Raw genomic sequence first — 18,185 nt, forward strand, 5'->3', positions numbered from 1 at the left:
GTGCAGCCACAGGTCCTCGTGTTATCACTCAAGCTGTGCGCAATAGGCTTGCATGATGCGCTACTTCACTCTCGACCTCCATGACGAGGTCCATCTTTGCAACCACCACACCATGCAGCGCGGTACCGTTGGGCCCAACAACATGCCATATGGATCGCTCAGTATTGGCATCACGTTCTCTTCGTCGATGAGTGTCGCATATACCTTCAACCAGACAATCGTCGGAGACATGTTTGGAGGCAACCTGGTCAGGCTGAACGCCTTAGACACACTGTTCAGCGAGTGTAGCAAGGTAGTGTTTTGCGGTCGCATTATGTGGGGCAGACGTATGCCGCTGGTGGTCATGGAAGGCTCCGTAACGGCTGTACGATACGTGAATGCCATCCTCCGATCGATAGTGCAACCATATCGGCAGCATATTGGCGAGGCATTCGTATTCATGGACGACAATTCGCGCCCCCATCGTGCGCTTCAGGATAAGGACATCGCTGGACTAGAGTGGCCAACACTTTCTCCAGAAATGAACCCTATCGAACATGCCTGGGATAGATTGAAAAGGGCTGTTTATGGACGACGTGACCCACCAACCACTCTGAGGCATCTACGCCGAATCGGAGTTGAGGAGTGGGACAAACTGGACCAGCAGTGCCTTGGTGAACTTGTGGATAGTATGCCACGACGAATACAGGCCTCAATCAATGCAAGAGGACGTGCTACTGCGTATTAGAGGTACCAGTGTGTACGGAAATCTGGACCACCACCTCTGAAGGTCTCGCTGAGTGGTTTTTATGAGCAATAAAAAGGGCGGAACTGATGTTTATGTTGATCTCTGTTCCAATTTTCTGTACAGGTTCCGGAACTCTCGGAACCGAGGTGATGCAAAACTCGTTTTGATGTGAATAATTCAGTTGATCGCCGACAGAAAGACAAAAATTCGGCAGTGTGTCACTTACAAATGAAATAAACAGGAAGAGCAAGGAAGCTTAAACGAAACAAATGGTGAAAATGTGTAGAAAGCTCAAACGTAACGAAGAATCTCAAACGGACTAACCTCCAGCATTGAGCCTGGAAACATCGATTGTGCGAAAGCCAACTTACGCTAATGTCACATGACATTCGCTCAGCTCTCGATGAAGCCAGTGAAATAGATGCAAAGTTTGTCGACTTCCGAAAGTGTTAAACTGAGTACAACACCAATGCTTAACAAAGAATGTAAGATCATATGGACAGTCTGTCCGGTAGTGAAAGAGCGGACTAGACTATTTATAGTGTGCACCGAGGCTTAACAGAGATGGTCTCCGCGCTCGATATGCGACTGCATCGGGAAGAAACCCAGACATGTCGTACGACTCTATGTACCCTGTGACATATATTTGTCAGTGGCTTGCGAAGTATGTACGTACATATGTACGCGTTTCTGTTTTCGTGCTTACAGACTGATATACCATAAAAACCTAATAGAGTCCGTCATTCCCAAAAAGAATTTTGCACTCTTTTCCTGGTGAAAACGTATTATTGCTTTTTGTGGTTCCCCAAGGGTAGATGAATCATACTACACTAAATATCTCTCTCTTCGCATTAGTAATGTCACAGGAAGTTAACATTATATTCATTCATTTCTGAAATGACCTTTCTCGTGCAGAAAGTGCAGTTTATCAGAAATGGTACTTTTTCGCTGTTTTCATAGCAACAAATTTTTGTCATCATGATGAATAGGAAAGGAATCAAATTTTGAAAGCTGGTGGCTGAACTTCTACGAGAAAAGTGTGCCCTCCATGGTGCGTCCAGGAATAAAAATGGAACATTAATCAAAGGTATCATTCACTCCTGTTAATAATATAAAGGAAAGGGTAGACTGTCACTCACCGTAAAAGATGACACATTGGCTTGCTGACAGGCAATCAAAAAGTCTTTCATATACTTAATGTTCGGCCAAAGCCTTCTGCAGAACGTCAAACACACACACATACATTCATTCACTCAAGCAGGCACACCACACGTACCAGAATGCATTCTGTTCCAAGTTGCCGGAGGTAGCCGTAATTGTGAGTTGACTTCAACCTCCACCAACTAAAATATTTCATAATTTTACCACAATGAAGTTTCTGTGCTGACTTGCATATTGCGACTAGATAACTTTTCTATTCTGTAGATTGAATAAGAAAATCTCGGTCTTCTCTGAATGACTGCAGGCTCTTTCGTACAACAAGCAGAAATGAACATTTCAAATTACAAATAAAGTCTCGCCAGTGGGGGATCGGTGCCACATTGAAGTGCTGTACACAATAAATAACGGCATAAACACATGATATGGTGAATAAATAAAGATAAAAAACGCTGCTAACTCAAAGTCAGTTCCTATATTAGAAATCATTGATAATTACATCCCCACATTCTAAAGGCCGGAAGAGGAAAGACAAATGCAAACAGTCAGGCTTCTCCTGGCTCTTCCAAAAAATAATTCAAGTTTTGCAGCGAACACATAGTGCGTAGTGGGGCGATCACTCTGTTGTAGAAATAATTCAAAAGCCAAGATCTCTTAAGAACTGTTTACTAGATAACCGGTTTCAACACAATAAAGGTGTCGTCGTCGGATCTACATTCATATCCGATGATTGCATCTTTAGTGTGTTGAAACCGGTTATCCAGTAAACAGTATTTAAGCGATCTTGGCTTTTGAATTATTTCTAAATAATTCAAGGCCTCGCCTTCCATTACTTGTATAGATAAAGCAACTAAGAACATTGACTCTTCAGTCATCAATCTTTATCCAGGCGTTACATGATGTGTGCGTGAGATGTGCTTGCTTGTGTGAATGAATGTGTTTATATGTGTTTCATTTTCTAACGAAGGCTAAATGTGTAACAGTCTTTTCGTTGTACCTGTTAGCAACCCAACGTGTCATCTTTATAGTGAGCCCCAATCTATCTCTTTTCCTGGTATTTTTGATATTTCAACCTGGAATGCCCATTGTTCCAGTCGTCCTATTAGTTATTCAGAATCACCTACAACTCAAGCAAGCCACATGTGGTGACCACCTCTCGTTCAATTAGAGGACTTACGAAGCACACTTCGATTCTACGTTTGCCAATACAAAAAAAAGTGATTCTTCCTCGGTGTCCGTGTGAAATTGAAAGATTTCAATCAAATATAACTAAATACAAGAAGTCAAAAAAGTTATGAAATAAGTTTCGTACCAATATAAGAGGCTAGTCTCGTAAACAAACGTTAGTACATGCATTGTATGTCCCATTTCCTAGATGTATACTCACTCTATAGCATAAAAATAATAAAATTTCTCTCGATACTTAGTACCAATATGTACTTTCAAAAACATAAACTGTTGAATACCCGGTGATTAAAATGGGGATGTCTGAAGTAATTGATTTTACAGATTTCAGAAGTTTTTCTCTTATTGAATGTTACAGAAAAACTATTTTTGCTGTAGAGTATGTTCTGAAATGTTCTTCAGTGACGAAAACGTTGATCTGGAGCCTATAGATTGTTTATACCGTAAAACACATATTTGGGCTAGTCTCAAAATAAGTGTTTGTGTAAATGAGGTTCAAAAATCAAATGGTTCAAATGGCTCTGAGCACTATGGGACTTAACTTCTGAGGTCATCAGTCGCCTAGAACTTAGAACTACTTAAACCTAACTAACCTAAGGACATCACACACATCCATGCCCGAGGCAGGATTCGCACCTGCGACCGTAACAGCCGCGCGGTTCCGGACTGCGCGCCTAGAACCGTTAGACAAATGAGGTTCCTTAGAGTTGCGTAGCAACTGATCCCATTTCTGATTCTATATAGACGACTTAGTTTCTTTTAGATTATGTGTCCATTTCCGTTCTAACTTTGCAGTGCTTCCATAAGTAGTTAAAGATGAATAGCATTACAAAAAATGGTTCAAATGGCTCTGAGCACTATGCGACTTAACTTCTGAGGTCATCAGTCGCCTATAACTTAGAACTAATTAAACCTAACTAACCTAAGGACATCACACACATCCATGCCCGAGACAGGATTCGAACCTGCGACCGTAGCGGTCGCTCGGTTCCAGATTGTAGCGCCTAGTACCGCACGGCTACTCCGGCCAGCAATAGCGTTACACGAAACAGTGTGTCTCACAGGTAATGGTTTCAAGTTGCCGTACAGTTACCCAGATTTAAGTTTGCGATATTTTGCCTAACTTCAAACGGATGGTCAGAACAGTTCTTCTGAAACGGCTGCAGCCAGTTTCCTGCCTCGTGCTGCTCGAGTCCACATGTTATGACTATCCGTTAACGTAGTTGTCCGATGCGCATGTTATGTTCAGAGCTGCCTTGGTAGTTCCTTCAGTGACACTGTTTCTTCATTGCAACGGAACTGGTTACTCACAGTGTAAAATGTAAACTTCGAAACAATACAGTGCGATCTGGACTCTTTAATATAAATAATTTAATGCACGTTTACTGTTGTTCCTTCACGCAATATGTGCAACATCAATAGCAACTCCACTTCTTTCCGACACGCATCTGATATCTCGATCCATACAAAGCTTTTAAAATTGTAAGAGAGATATATCCGTGGCAGCTATTTCCGTTATGACAGTCAAGATACAAACAAACATATAAAAGGAGTTCTTACAGTAGTGAAATATCGGAATCGTGTTTTCCTCTAAAGAAAGTCATAATCACCTCTTGTCCCAGTTGTCGACAAAACGGAATTAAACCAATAAGCGGCTTATAAGAGTTCAATACTCCGACAGACATCCACTACAAATTCAACGAAATTATTGTGGTTAGCAACTGCTTGTAAGGTTACCGCTATAAACGATGTAGCAAAGGATGATTCGAATGAAAACTCTACACTGGAGTTCTTTTGAAATTCACCGGCAGTCGACATCGATAAGTAAATATTTCTGGTATTCAACCTAACTACCTTTTCTTACTGTTCAAAACAAATCAGCCGATTTAACTGGACACCACTCTTGTTTTGGTCTCTTGACGCGTTTCTGATATTAGTTCTTTATTAGGTTGACAGATTAAAGCTACAACTGCTGCTAGGAAGTTATTTTGTGGCAGAATTCGTGAACAACGTAGTAACGTTATTTTGGTCTTGATGTTCTTACTTTTAGATTATTTACTCATTAAATTTTGCGCAATATGAATTTAGTAGTGTTCTTAAAATTATAATCCATACACTAGCGGTTAGTGGATATGTATATGAACTACATTAAGCGAACCACAGATGCTGCTGTCTACATGTACCATTCGTACACAGCATTCAGCTACATCTGCGGAAGTGAGAACGTGGGATAAAAGGGCAGCACTCATGCGTGAGAGAGAAGCCAGCTAGGATAGCAAACATCAAGCAGTTATATTTCATTGGGTTAAACGTGATGGCCGTTGGTGTATAGAGACGGATGTAAATCGAATAGAGATGAACGGTGGATAAACGTTTATTTTTCATTGATTGTAGCAACAACTCAAACCACAAATTGATATCAGTACGGTTGAACCACGACCTGTCGAGTGTGACGAGACATACTGGTGTTCATTTTTACTCTTACGCTCTTGACGTACACTGAATGGAATGGGAAGTGTTATACCATGAAGCACCGGTTCAAAATTTCTATAGTATCAGACAAGAGTTCCATCGAGCCCTGGAACCCTGCTCAGTTTTAACTATTTCAGCTTTTTCTGAACGCCGATGACACCGATAAATGTCACAGTAATCTTTCAACTAGTGTGACAATTGAACTGGGACTGTTCTTCTAAATCTTAAAGTCTTATTCGGTTCTCACAGACGTAATGGTAAATACAAGGCAAAGAGGTCATGACTGACACTGAGTAAATTTCTACCTCGATGTCAGGATGAGCTGATTAAATTCTTATGGTTGGAGTTCCCAGTCGTGTTATACTATCCAGACGTCATCATATGCGCCAATGATTGTCGAAATTATGTATTTCCAGTATTGCAGTTTCAATCTTGACTATTATCAAGTGGTCATGCGAAACTGGTAAAAATTTTCTGCCATTTACACATGCCATCGTAATACTGAGCCTTTTAACTATGTCACCATCTGTACCATAAACCACCAAGAAACCACCGTGGACAGTGTAAGAATTGATTTTCATATTACATATGTTAAAAGACTCAGATACATATGATGACATGCCTACATTTCAGAAGTTTTTTTAAGCTTGATGTATGCTAAAAGCACAATCTCTCAATTGGAATAGTGAAAATAGTGAAAATAAATAATTTCTACTGTCAATGGTGACTATGATGTGTTTTTAACCATTACGTGAGGAGGTACTGAGAACAATGTCCCGTGAAGGTATGTTGTCGAGTTATCATCCGAGTCGTGACGTCATGTTGTCGCAACTTTGGACGAGTTTTCTAAGACGCCTGAAGACGATGAATACGAAATTTGATATACCTTTTGTATTTCTTGCTTTTTTTCTTCAAAGGCAAAGAGAAAATTTGAAGCGGTAGCCCAGCGTAGAGCCTGCGCCTACCGTAATGTATTTTTGATTTTCAAATGTTAAAAAACGTAAGATGTTTTTCCTGTTCCTCGGTAAGAGGAAGGACTTGCTCTCTGTTAATGAACTAAGGTAGACGCACGTTATCTTAGAGCGAAAGCGGCAGTAGCCACTTTGGTTGTGAGAATACGTAAAAAGTCCGTATTTTTTATGTGCGTAGAAGAAAGAATATAGTAGTATTTCACTAGTGAGTTATTATTCCAAGTAGTACCGTAAAATATAAAAATCCAAGAAGCCTTCGGAGATATTACGAAGATCCGATTACAAAAGGAATGATGAACACAGTCAATAGTTTGTAGGTTGAAACGGCGATCGGAAGTAGTGTTATTAATTGGTAAGCATAATCTACAACAAGAGAAAGACTATTTCGTTGATGTGGAACTAATATGAAAAAATTCTTTAGCTATTTACAGGCATAGCTCAGCTTGTTGTGCTTGTCCGACAAGCCGAAAAATTAATCTCATTATTTTCATACATGTAAACATTTATTATTTTTTATTATACTGTAGAAATTCGTCGAAACGTTGCGAGAACGCTACACTGCTACTCGGCTGGTAAACCGAGAAGCTTTCATCAACGGAATCCGCCGAGAAAACCTGCGCTCTCAAATAGGATGTCCCTAGTGTTTTCAACATCTACACATGGGTCTTTTAGTATGTATTGGTTTGAGAAAAACAAGGGTAGCTTGCTGAGTTCATTTGTAGTAAAAGGCCGTTTGCTTTATGGGTCGGAAAGAGGATCGTAATTCACTTTGGCCGTACGGCGCCGGCCTCGGGCGCCGACTTGGGAGCAACCGGGGCGCCTAGACACGTGGAATCCACTTGTCGCAGTGACGCCGGGGGCACCTCGGGGGATGCCCACTCCCTGCAGGCAATCTCCTCCGGAATTAGTTTTTCTGATTTCGATCTTAAACGTTACTCTATATAGTGTCGTTTCCCGCTGGCAAATTCGGAAAGCGGCGAATGTCTCAGACGGGGAATTGCTCCCGCTCCCCCTCAACTGTATCAACACCCCACTGGCCGCGTCTCCCCTATCCGACATCTCTTTCCTGGAACACTCGGAACTTACTTTCACATCCGTCCACTGCTCCCAGGAGCACATTCTCCTAGCGGGGCACTGTCTGCAGAACACATTCAAAAATGAGCTCTTGGATGTGCAGCTTGTTACGTAGAAACTCGCTTTGCGTTGAGAACAACTGCTGAGACGTCTTATCAGATGAGCCACTGTTCTCAGTACGTGACCGTCTTTGAAATGTCCAATAACTCCAACAGATGTGGTAGCTTGGGACTGAATTCGTTAACGAAGAAAAAGGAAAAGCGACAAGAGCTGCTGACGCAATAAATCTCTATTAACTAACGGTTTCAATCATCTGATCATCTTCGGCTGTAATTAAATTACTAACCACTGCATTCACGGAAATATTACTACCGTGGCGATAATAAAATAAAAAGTTTCCTGTGTCACTGCTGTTAATAATAAAATATCGTCTATAGTAAGTAATTAAAATGGGTTTAACGTCTTTTGTGAAAAGACAGAATAGATGGAACAAAGGGACCACGAGAAGAAAAACTTGCAGGTAAAATATAGGAAGATTAAAAGGAAAGAGTGATTCAAACACTTGCAGAATGGATCAGACCCAGTGGACTAGATAAGAGTCAGTCACTGGAAGAGCCAGAACATTAGAACTCGCTTGTAAACTAACACAGCACAGGTAGAACAGGCGGCTGATAAACTACCAACGGAAAAACAAGGCACTGTAATTCAGTTATAAGACCAGAAGAACTCTATGTTTCGGAGTGTAGTATTTAAGATAAAAAGTGACAGTATGATGAGTTTGCCCTGATATACCGAAAAGAACACGGATACACAGCGGGTACGACTTTTGTAATTTGATTGGTACCTAGTTGGAATGGAGGAAAACTGATTCAGCAGAATTTTTAATTCTGTTCCATCATTGAAGTCCAAAGTGGATAGAAGAGATAAAACGATATGCACAAGAAACTGGTGTTACACTGGAGACGATGCAAAACAGAGAAGAATTCTGATTCAGAGTCAACTGCGTAAAATCATTTGGAGAGAAACTAATAAGTGATGTCCATACATAACATTTCGAACTACCACTACTACTACTACTACTACGTGATCAGGCCCAGTGGACCGCACACATCTACAAGTTTCCTCCTCCACTGTATTGTGGTTAACAACTGCTTCTAAAGTTACTGCTATAAACGATGTAGCAAAGGATGACTTGAATGAAAACCCTCCACTGGAGTTCTTTTGAAATTCACCGGCAGTCGACATCGATAACTAAATATTTCTGGTATTTAGCCTAACTACCTTTTCTTATTGTTAAAAACATTTCTAAGCAGAAGAAAAAGAAAGGAAGTGAAAGTATGATGAGGTTCTCGGAAGAGAGGAAAAGAAAGGCCAAGAAGCATTAACATCTAGGCGGTCTGTAGCTGGCCAAATAAGGAAGGAAAAAAAATGGTGAAAACCTGGAACTTTAGAAATGAGCAGTGGTTGAACAGTCTCACAGATAAACCTTAAAGACGGTTTTATGAAACAAAAGTTTTGTCCCAGGATTCCTCATACTCGGATTTTGTTACTGAACAGGCTGTAGAAACTGCAAATTGCGAGAACAGCTTCAACTGGGACAGCAGATATACTCTTCCAAGGAACCCGTTCAGTTGTGAAAGGCCAATCATGTTTACGGCAGTCGACACCCCACATATTGCCTATCATGCAACTACAATATTTACTTCTAATGGCAAAAGGGGGCAGGACTGGAGGTGTCCAATGGTGAGCACTGCATGAGGCTACGGCGCGTAGTTCAGCTGCTTAGTCTACGAGTAACTCAAAGCGTTGCTACAGTGCTACTGGTGTTGATACAAAGCAGAGCAATGGCGACGATAGACAAATCCATCATTGCATTACAGCTACAATAACAGCTGCCGAAATTGGCATTTCGTCAGAAAGAAACACAAGAAACTTCGCAGTATGAGAAAGGAATGAGAAAGGAATGTCAGATGAAATATTAGCGTTTTTCAAGATGAGTCAATGGAATGTGTGATGTATACACTTAAGAGTGTGGACACCATACATGAAGATTACAATGACGACGTTACGTTCCTAAAAAGAGAAAGTGATACTGAAACCGGGGTGGAGCCATATAATTCATCATAATTGTTGGACAGGGAGCCATAAACGGTGTCTCCAGTGAAATGTAATAAAGGACAATCGTTGTGCAACGAGCGGCTACTAGACTTAATTAGGTACGCGGAATATCATCCGCACCATAGTAAAAAAAACCATAATGATGTATTTAGAACAAGTCCGCAGCAATATGACTGTGTATTGCGTAAGAAAAACGACGAATAATCAAGGGAGGACAAGGCGCTCTTGTTGCAAAACCTGGCGTCTGCTCGTTTCCGTGATGCTCGATGCAATTTACAGGATGTGCTTGACAGTTACGTCTTACTTTATGCACATCACATTGCGCGCATGCAATTTACAGGATGTGCTTGACAGTTACGTCTTACTTTATGCACATCACATTGCGCGCATGCAATTTACAGGATGTGCTTGACAGTTACGTCTTACTTTATGCACATCACATTGCGCGCGGCATGGATTACAATGATTTCAAGGGAAATAGTAGATAGTTGCATAACTTCAAACAGTGCTACAAATCTGAAAGATGTGAGAAAACGAAATTTCAAATAAAGCTTCAACTTTACGATGGACAGCAAACTGCGGAATCGGGCCAAAACTTTTTAGATGAGATAAACTTATTCCATCGTTCAGTAAAGAATCTGTTCTCATCTCCGACCAATAGGTATTTCAAGAGGAAATGCATACGAAAGGAACCCTAGAAATTAGAGGTGCCACTTCAATTGTGTCAAAATCAAGTAACATCAATGTCTTAACGCATTCGTATACAATTATGCCGACTTTTAATCTGGATGGTAAGTTGGCTGGGAAGTTATTTATTGGGCTGCTAGGAACTGAGGATGCTCTGCCGCCTTACAATTCTTACTCATATGCTTGATATTGCGGGAGCAAGCAACCAAGAGTGGGAAAATGGGCATAAGAGAACTACAAGTATGGTATGAGAACTGCTTTTGGCCAATAGCTGGTCAGAATAACTTGCTTTTGTTTGATTTCTGAACTACGTATAAAAATCATACTCCTTTAGAGCAAACTATTACTCCTGAAAATTGTGTGACATTGCAATTAATACCACCTAGAAGCGCTGGACAAATTCACCCTCTGGATGTTTGTTTTTCCGTCACTATGAAACATTTTATAGCATTATCTGCAGCTACGCCTTAAGGAACAGCCAGTTGCACGATAAGCTTCACGACAGACTGTTCGCATTCGGTTGCATAGCATCACATTCCATCAGTTTTCATCACCTCATTACAGCAGCACGATTCTACATGCATTCCTTAAATAACAGCTAGCCAGTGCTCATCAGGGACAAGGGCGTCGTCAAGAGTGCCCCGGGGAAGTGTGATGGGACCGCTGTTGTTCTCTGTATAGATAAATGATTTGGCGGACAGGGTTAGCAGGAATCTGCGGTTGTTTGCTGATGATGCCGTGGCGTATGGTAAGTGTCGAAGTTGAGTGACTGTAGGGAGATACAAGACGATTTAGAAAAAAATTTCAAGTTGGTATAAGGAATGGCAGCTAGCCCTAAATGTGGAAAAATGTAAACTAATGCGGATGAGTAGGAATATCAATCCTGTAATGTTCGGATACGGTATTACTAGAGTCCTGGTTGATACATTCAAGTCGTTTAAATATCTGGGCGTTACGTTGCAAAGCGATATGAGATGGAGCGAGCATGTGAGAACTGCGGTAGGGGAGGCGAAAGGTCGACTGCTGTTTATTGGGAAGATTTTAGGAAAGGAGACCGCATACAGGATGCTGGCGCGACCTGTTCTTGAGTACTGCTCGAGTGTTTGGGATCCGTACCAAGTCGGATTGAAGGAAGACATAGAAGCAGTTCAGAGGCTGGTTGCTAGATTTCTTACCGGTAGTTTTGAACAACACGTACGAGCAAGCGTTACGGAAACGTACGGAAACGCTTCGGTAACTCAAATACAAATTTCTGAAAAGAAGACGACTTTCTTATCGAGAAACACTACTAAGAAAATTTAGAGAACCAGCATTTGAAACTGCCGCCAACATATTTTGCGCGTGAAGACCACGAAGACAAGACACGAGAAATTAGGGTTCATACGGAGGCATATAGACAATCGGTTTCCCTGGTTCTCTTTGAGAGTGAAACAGGACAGGGAATCGGTGGCGGTAGTAGTACAGGGTACCCTCCACCACGCACCGTACAGTAGTTTGCGGAGTATCTACGTAGATGTAGATGTAGAGTTGATATCCAGCTGAACGTCCTGCACGGTTTGTACGGCTCCAACTTCTTTTAGCAGTGTGGCGCGCTATTTTTCATTCGGTGTTCGTGATGCTAGTTGATGGTTTGTTTTGAATATATCTTGAATGTTGAAGATGTACATCTTGCGAAGTGTAACACAGACATCCTATAGAAGGTTGGTCGCTGCATTTTCTATCGCCCACCTCATGCACATGGTGAGTCACTAGTAGCTAATATTTTTCCTGTCGTAACTGTTAACACAACGCTTTCAAATGAGCTTTACTTGAGACTGAACTTGCAACTTCACATTCAAGGGGTTACTTGGTAGTCATGAGTGAAAACCAGGTCTCAGTGCTGAGAGTTGTGGCGTTACCAGTATAGACAATGAAGCCATCTATGCCGGCCGTTGTGGCCGAGCGGTTCTAGGCGCTACAGTCTGGAATCGCGCGACTGCTACGGTCGCAGGTTCGAATCCTGCCTCGGGCATGGATGTGTGTGATGTCCTTGGGTTAGTTAGGTATAAGTAGTTCTAAGTTCTAGGCGACTGATGACCTCAGAAGTTAAGTCCCATAGTGCTCAGAGCCATTTGAACCATTTGAATGCAGCGGAGGAGCGGCACAATGACGGTAGGCTGTGGTGTTCCCGCAGCGATGGCAGCCACGTCACTGGAATTTCCCATTTATGCATAGCCTCCTACGACAACCCGGGGTCTCCCTATATAGTCTGTGCAATACGTCTTAGATACTTCATACTGCATAACAGGATTTTTCACTGTTGTGAAGCTATTTCCACATAAACAAAAGTAGTTGGAGCATCAAAGCTTACAAATCATAATTACATTTTATTCTTTAACAGGCCGCCGCAGACTACGTGTCTTTTATACCAAAGTACTTAGAAAATATCAGTGAACAACCTCTGAAATTTTCTCTGCGTTCGAGTGTACCCTAATTTCAATTATGATGGAAGTAAACCAGGATGGTTTTTCTTTTATTTGATGCAATAGTAAGAAAGCTGACATTCATGCTGAAGTGGGTAACTGTATGATACCTGAAGGTGAACTGATTATCTAATTTGGTAGCTTTCTTTAAACACCGCGAGCTGTAGGACATCACCTGCACAGCGTGAATTTTCCAAAGCGAGAATTTTGGAGAAAATGATACCAATAATCCTTATTTATTTTCACAGATGATATGAGAATTTCGTTGATAACTAGTTTAAGCTGTTGGAAGATCTAATATGGCTCTGTGCACTATGGGACTCAACAATTTAGGTCATAAGTCCCCTAGAACTTAGAACTACTTAAACCTAACTAACCTAAGGACATCACATACACCCATGCCCGAGGCAGGATTCGAACCTGCGACCGTAGCAGTCCCGCGGTTCCGGACTGCAGCGCCAGAACCGCACGGCCACCGCGGCCGGCGAAGATCTAATAGAACGATAAAAAGTCAAATGTCAGGATTCCATGGGCAGGAGGAATGAGCAAACTCATTATTTGTTACGGAGCGGCAAAAATTACACTCCTGGAAATGGAAAAAAGAACACATTGACACCGGTGTGTCAGACCCACCATACTTGCTCCGGACACTGCGAGACGGCTGTACAAGCAATGATCACACGCACGGCACAGCGGACACACCAGGAACCGCGGTGTTGGCCGTCGAATGGCGCTAGCTGCGCAGCATTTGTGCACCGCCGCCGTCAGTGTCAGCCAGTTTGCCGTGGCATACGGAGCTCCATCGCAGTCTTTAACACTGGTAGCATGCCGCGACAGCGTGGACGTGAACCGTATGTGCAGTTGACGGACTTTGAGCGAGGGCGTATAGTGGGCATGCGGGAGGCCGGGAGGACGTACCGCCGAATTGCTCAACACGTGGGGCGTGAGGTCTCCACAGTACATCGATGTTGTCGCCAGTGGTCGGCGGAAAGTGCACGTGCCCGTCGACCTGGGACCGGACCGCAGCGACGCACGGATGCACGCCAAGACCGTAGGATCCTACGCAGTGCCGTAGGGGACCGCACCGCCACTTCCCAGCAAATTAGGGACACTGTTGCTCCTGGGGTATCGGCGAGGACCATTCGCAACCGTCTCCATGAAGCTGGGCTACGGTCCCGCACACCGTTAGGCCGTCTTCCGCTCACGCCCCAACATCGTGCAGCCCGCCTCCAGTGGTGTCGCGACAGGCGTGAATGGAGGGACGAATGGAGACGTGTCGTCTTCAGCGATGAGAGTCGCTTCTGCCTTGGTGCCAATGATGGTCGTATGCGTGTTTGGCGCCGTGCAGGTGAGCGCCACAATCAGGACTGCATACGACCGAGGCACACAGGGCCAACACCCGGCATCATGGTGTGGGGAGCGATCTCCTACACTGGCCGTATACCACTGGTGATCGTCGAGGGGACACTGAATAGTGCACGGTACATCCAAACCGTCATCGAATCCATCGTTCTACCATTCCTAGACCGGCAAGGGAACTTGCTGTTCCAACAGGACATTGCACGTCCGCATGTATCCCGTGCCACCCAACGTGCTCTAGAAGGTGTTAGTCAACTACCCTGGCCAGCAAGATCTCCGGATCTGTCCCCCATTGAGCATGTTTGGGACTGGATGAAGCGTCGTCTCACGCGGTTTGCACGTCCAGCACGAACGCTGGTCCAACTGAGGCGCCAGGTGGAAATGGCATGGCAAGCCGTTCCACAGGACTACATCCAGCATCTCTACGATCGTCTCCATGGGAGAATAGCAGCCTGCATTGTTGCGAAAGGTGGATATACACTGTACTAGTGCCGACATGGTGCATGCTCTGTTGCCTGTGTCTATGTGCCTGTGGTTCTGTCAGTGTGATCATGTGATGTATCTGACCCCAGGAATGTGTCAATAAAGTTTCCCCTTCCTGGGACAATGAATTCACGGTGTTCTTATTTCAATTTCCAGGAGTGAATATGTAGAATTTATACGTAAAATTTCCTCTCACGAAAGACCGGGTGTGAAGTCTCTGCAATCCCATGAAGTTTTCCGAGGTGGATGGAGTTTGCAAACTTATGAAACGTGCTCAAATGCTGTGTATGTGTTACAGGTAAGTTCGTCTCACCTCTGGCATGGGGGGAATGTACGGGGGGTTCTCGTAATGGTCGTTTACAATATTAGTGCTACCTTTTGATTCTTTGCGAAGCCACAGAACACCACAATTAAAAATTTAATTAGTGTGGCGTTTGACATTGCACTCCTTGAAAGCAGAAGTGATACTGAATGTGGGAAAGTAGCTTTAGTCAAATGTTCTGTTCCTCTTTGCATTGACCACTTCGTAGAAATCAAATACCTGCACTTTGAAGTCTATCAGGTGAGTAGAAAAAGTTCGTTGTCCAGGTAGCGCAAGTATTTGAACAAGAGGTAGATGCAGCAGTTAGACACGACATTGAAATATGTGTGTTTTTGGTCCCGTTATATGGATATTATGTTTTTGTTTGAGTCACCAAAGTTCTTTCCTTAACACTGAACAGGTAATCTTTCAAATGTCTGTAGTGGCAAGAAGTGCAGTTTTAACTGCGGATGGCTCACGCCATTGTTTTTGGGATGAGCGATGTACCTTCTAACCATATTTTCGTGCGGTCCTCAGCGTTCGATGTCATGCACATCCCATGTCAGTGAAATTTAAAAAGAATTGCATGACCTGTTCAATGGAATGAAAGGTCTAATTAGGACGGAATATCGATTGAGAGTCAATCCTTTCCAGTCTTTCAACTCAGAGTACCAAATGTCTCTACATATTCCAATCTCCGTCGTCCTCTAAAATTTTTAACTTCTATGCCTCCCTTTAGTTCTAGTATAATTGAAAGTAGTCCCTGACGTGTTAGCACATGACCACAACTGTTCCCCTTTCTTTCACATTGTGTTAATCGTATATTTCTTACCTCGCCGATTTTCCTCATTCCTCATCTTATTAGTCCACTAATTTTTCAGCACTATTATATAAGGCCACACCTGATACTCTTCCATTCTCATCTTTTATTATTTTCCCATAGTACATTATTCACTACCATGCTCCAGACTACTATACTCCAGATGCATGCTCTTCGAAATTTCTATCTCTAATTATGGCCGATGACACTGGTAAACTTGTTTCCGGGAGAAATACTCTCTTTGCCTGTGATAGTGTGACTCTTGCAGTTTCCTTCGTCCACTTTTGCGTCCAGCGCTGCATAATTCCTCCTTTGTGTCCACTACATGGATTCATTTACAGGTGTTTATTGCTAATTTCATTTTTGTTACTGCCTAACACTTTCGTCTTTCCTTGATTGGCTCGCAATACATATTCCGTGTTCAGCTGAATGTTCATTCGTTTCCACAGAGCACAACGATAGTAAATCATATTAAAGAATTACTAATTAGAGCGAGCCCTCTCGCATATTTCTTTTAAACCTTAAATACAGCCTTATGGAATTGCGAAAAAGCTTTTTTATCGGGTCAATGACACTGTGGTACAGCCAGCTCTCTCGGTCTAAAGGAGGAGCTGTGACGTCAGAAGCCCCCCAGTACTGAGTCTCTGCATGGCCTGCCTCGCTTTAATCATGCCTAGAGTCATCTGCCGCGGACGGTGCGTGCTGATGCTATCTCTCGCCATGTCCCGGAGCTCTACAAGCGCTGCAGACCTCCTGTGCAAGCTTTCACTGCACGCATCTCCGACAAGATACACGAGCACAAACATGGCTGCAGTAAAGGGAGCCAAGTTGTAAATGTAGCGCCCACTAAACCTGCGAGCAGCCACGATTTCGTGATATCTGTGATTTTTCTATCCGTTACAAGTTCGTGCAAACACACTATCACACTGTGGGATACATTTATTGAATAAATAAAGTGAAGTTTTTTCTACATTATGAAACTGATATACTTATAAATGTGTGCGAATAAATTAAATTTAATAAGTTATCTTTTTATTTAAATGACAGAAAGCATGTTTTGCCCATTGTAGTGTAAAATAAACAATCCTTTCCGTCAACTTTCTTTATTCATTAAACTTATTTTTTATCCCTTCTGATGCTGTCTGCTGAAGCTGTTTTAGGTTCTTATGTTACATTTTAAGTCTTCTAGAAGAAACCAACAATGTCAAATGATATCGATGAAACTGAAATCATATAAGGATTTCGTAGAAATAACCGACAAACAAAAAGAACGAAAACACCTAAACTAGGCCTTGGGAACTCCGTGCTTGGACTCTGCAGTAAAAGGAGCTGCGAAATTCGTATTTGCGAGAGCAACTTTCGCGAAGAGAGAAGTTTGTGCAGTTCTAACATTGCGATTGCGCTGCTACTAAAGATCAGGAACTACAATTTTTTTTTTCATTTTCCTGTCACAGCTGGGACATTCATATTCCTTAGTGGTGATACTTTACAACGAGTTCTTTCTCGTTGCTTGCGTCTTTGTCATGTGATTGTAAGACAATTTCAGCATAATATATGAAACTTTTGTTCTGTTCTTCAAGTATTCATTTAAATACGAACTGTCTGTCCCTCGCGTAACTGAGTTGAATATACTAGGTCAGCTTTGCAAATGTCACATAGCAAACGGGACGTTGTGTGTGGGAGTCAATTGTGCTAGGCAGATAGTGTGGATGTATACTATACAGAACAGAATAAAATTTTCCGAATTACACTCGAATTGTTTTACATTTACGTGATAACAACTCAGTCAGTGGCGCGAAAATGAACCGAATCGTTCGAATCTAGTTACTATTAAGGAATATGTATACAGTGGTGAGAGCAAAATGTTTTGTCTTATGTAATGACGAACCGGAGACTGATCACAAACAAAGTGAGAGTTTACCCCACTATGAGTTCTGTAATACTTGTGTAACTGAAATGTTATATTAACGTACAGAGACTAGCTTCACAGTCACTGCAATCAAATTACGCTTTAAACGACGTACACTGACACCTAGATTGAAATGATCAACACCCACGAGCGGGAAGAGCACGATTGAAATTGTCAGCAGTAAACAATGTTTAAACTGATTTCGCAAAATGAAACAGCATTCCCAGCGATGTAACGCATTTCACTCCGGGACCAGTGTGATTACTGCTGTGCGGTCATGTGATAATGATAACAATATTCCAACAGCAGGAGCGAGGTGAGTTCTGGAGAGAGGGAGATGGAGGCAGGCATGGTGAGAGCCGTCAGGCTTGTAACAACCATACTGTGTATTCACCGTGGTAATGCAGATTAACATAAGCGCGCGGTAGGTGAAGTTCATCTCTCGCCTGTGACTTCTGT

This window comes from Schistocerca nitens, chromosome 8, assembly GCF_023898315.1.
Source record: "Schistocerca nitens isolate TAMUIC-IGC-003100 chromosome 8, iqSchNite1.1, whole genome shotgun sequence".
Taxonomy (NCBI): Eukaryota; Metazoa; Arthropoda; class Insecta; order Orthoptera; family Acrididae; genus Schistocerca; species Schistocerca nitens.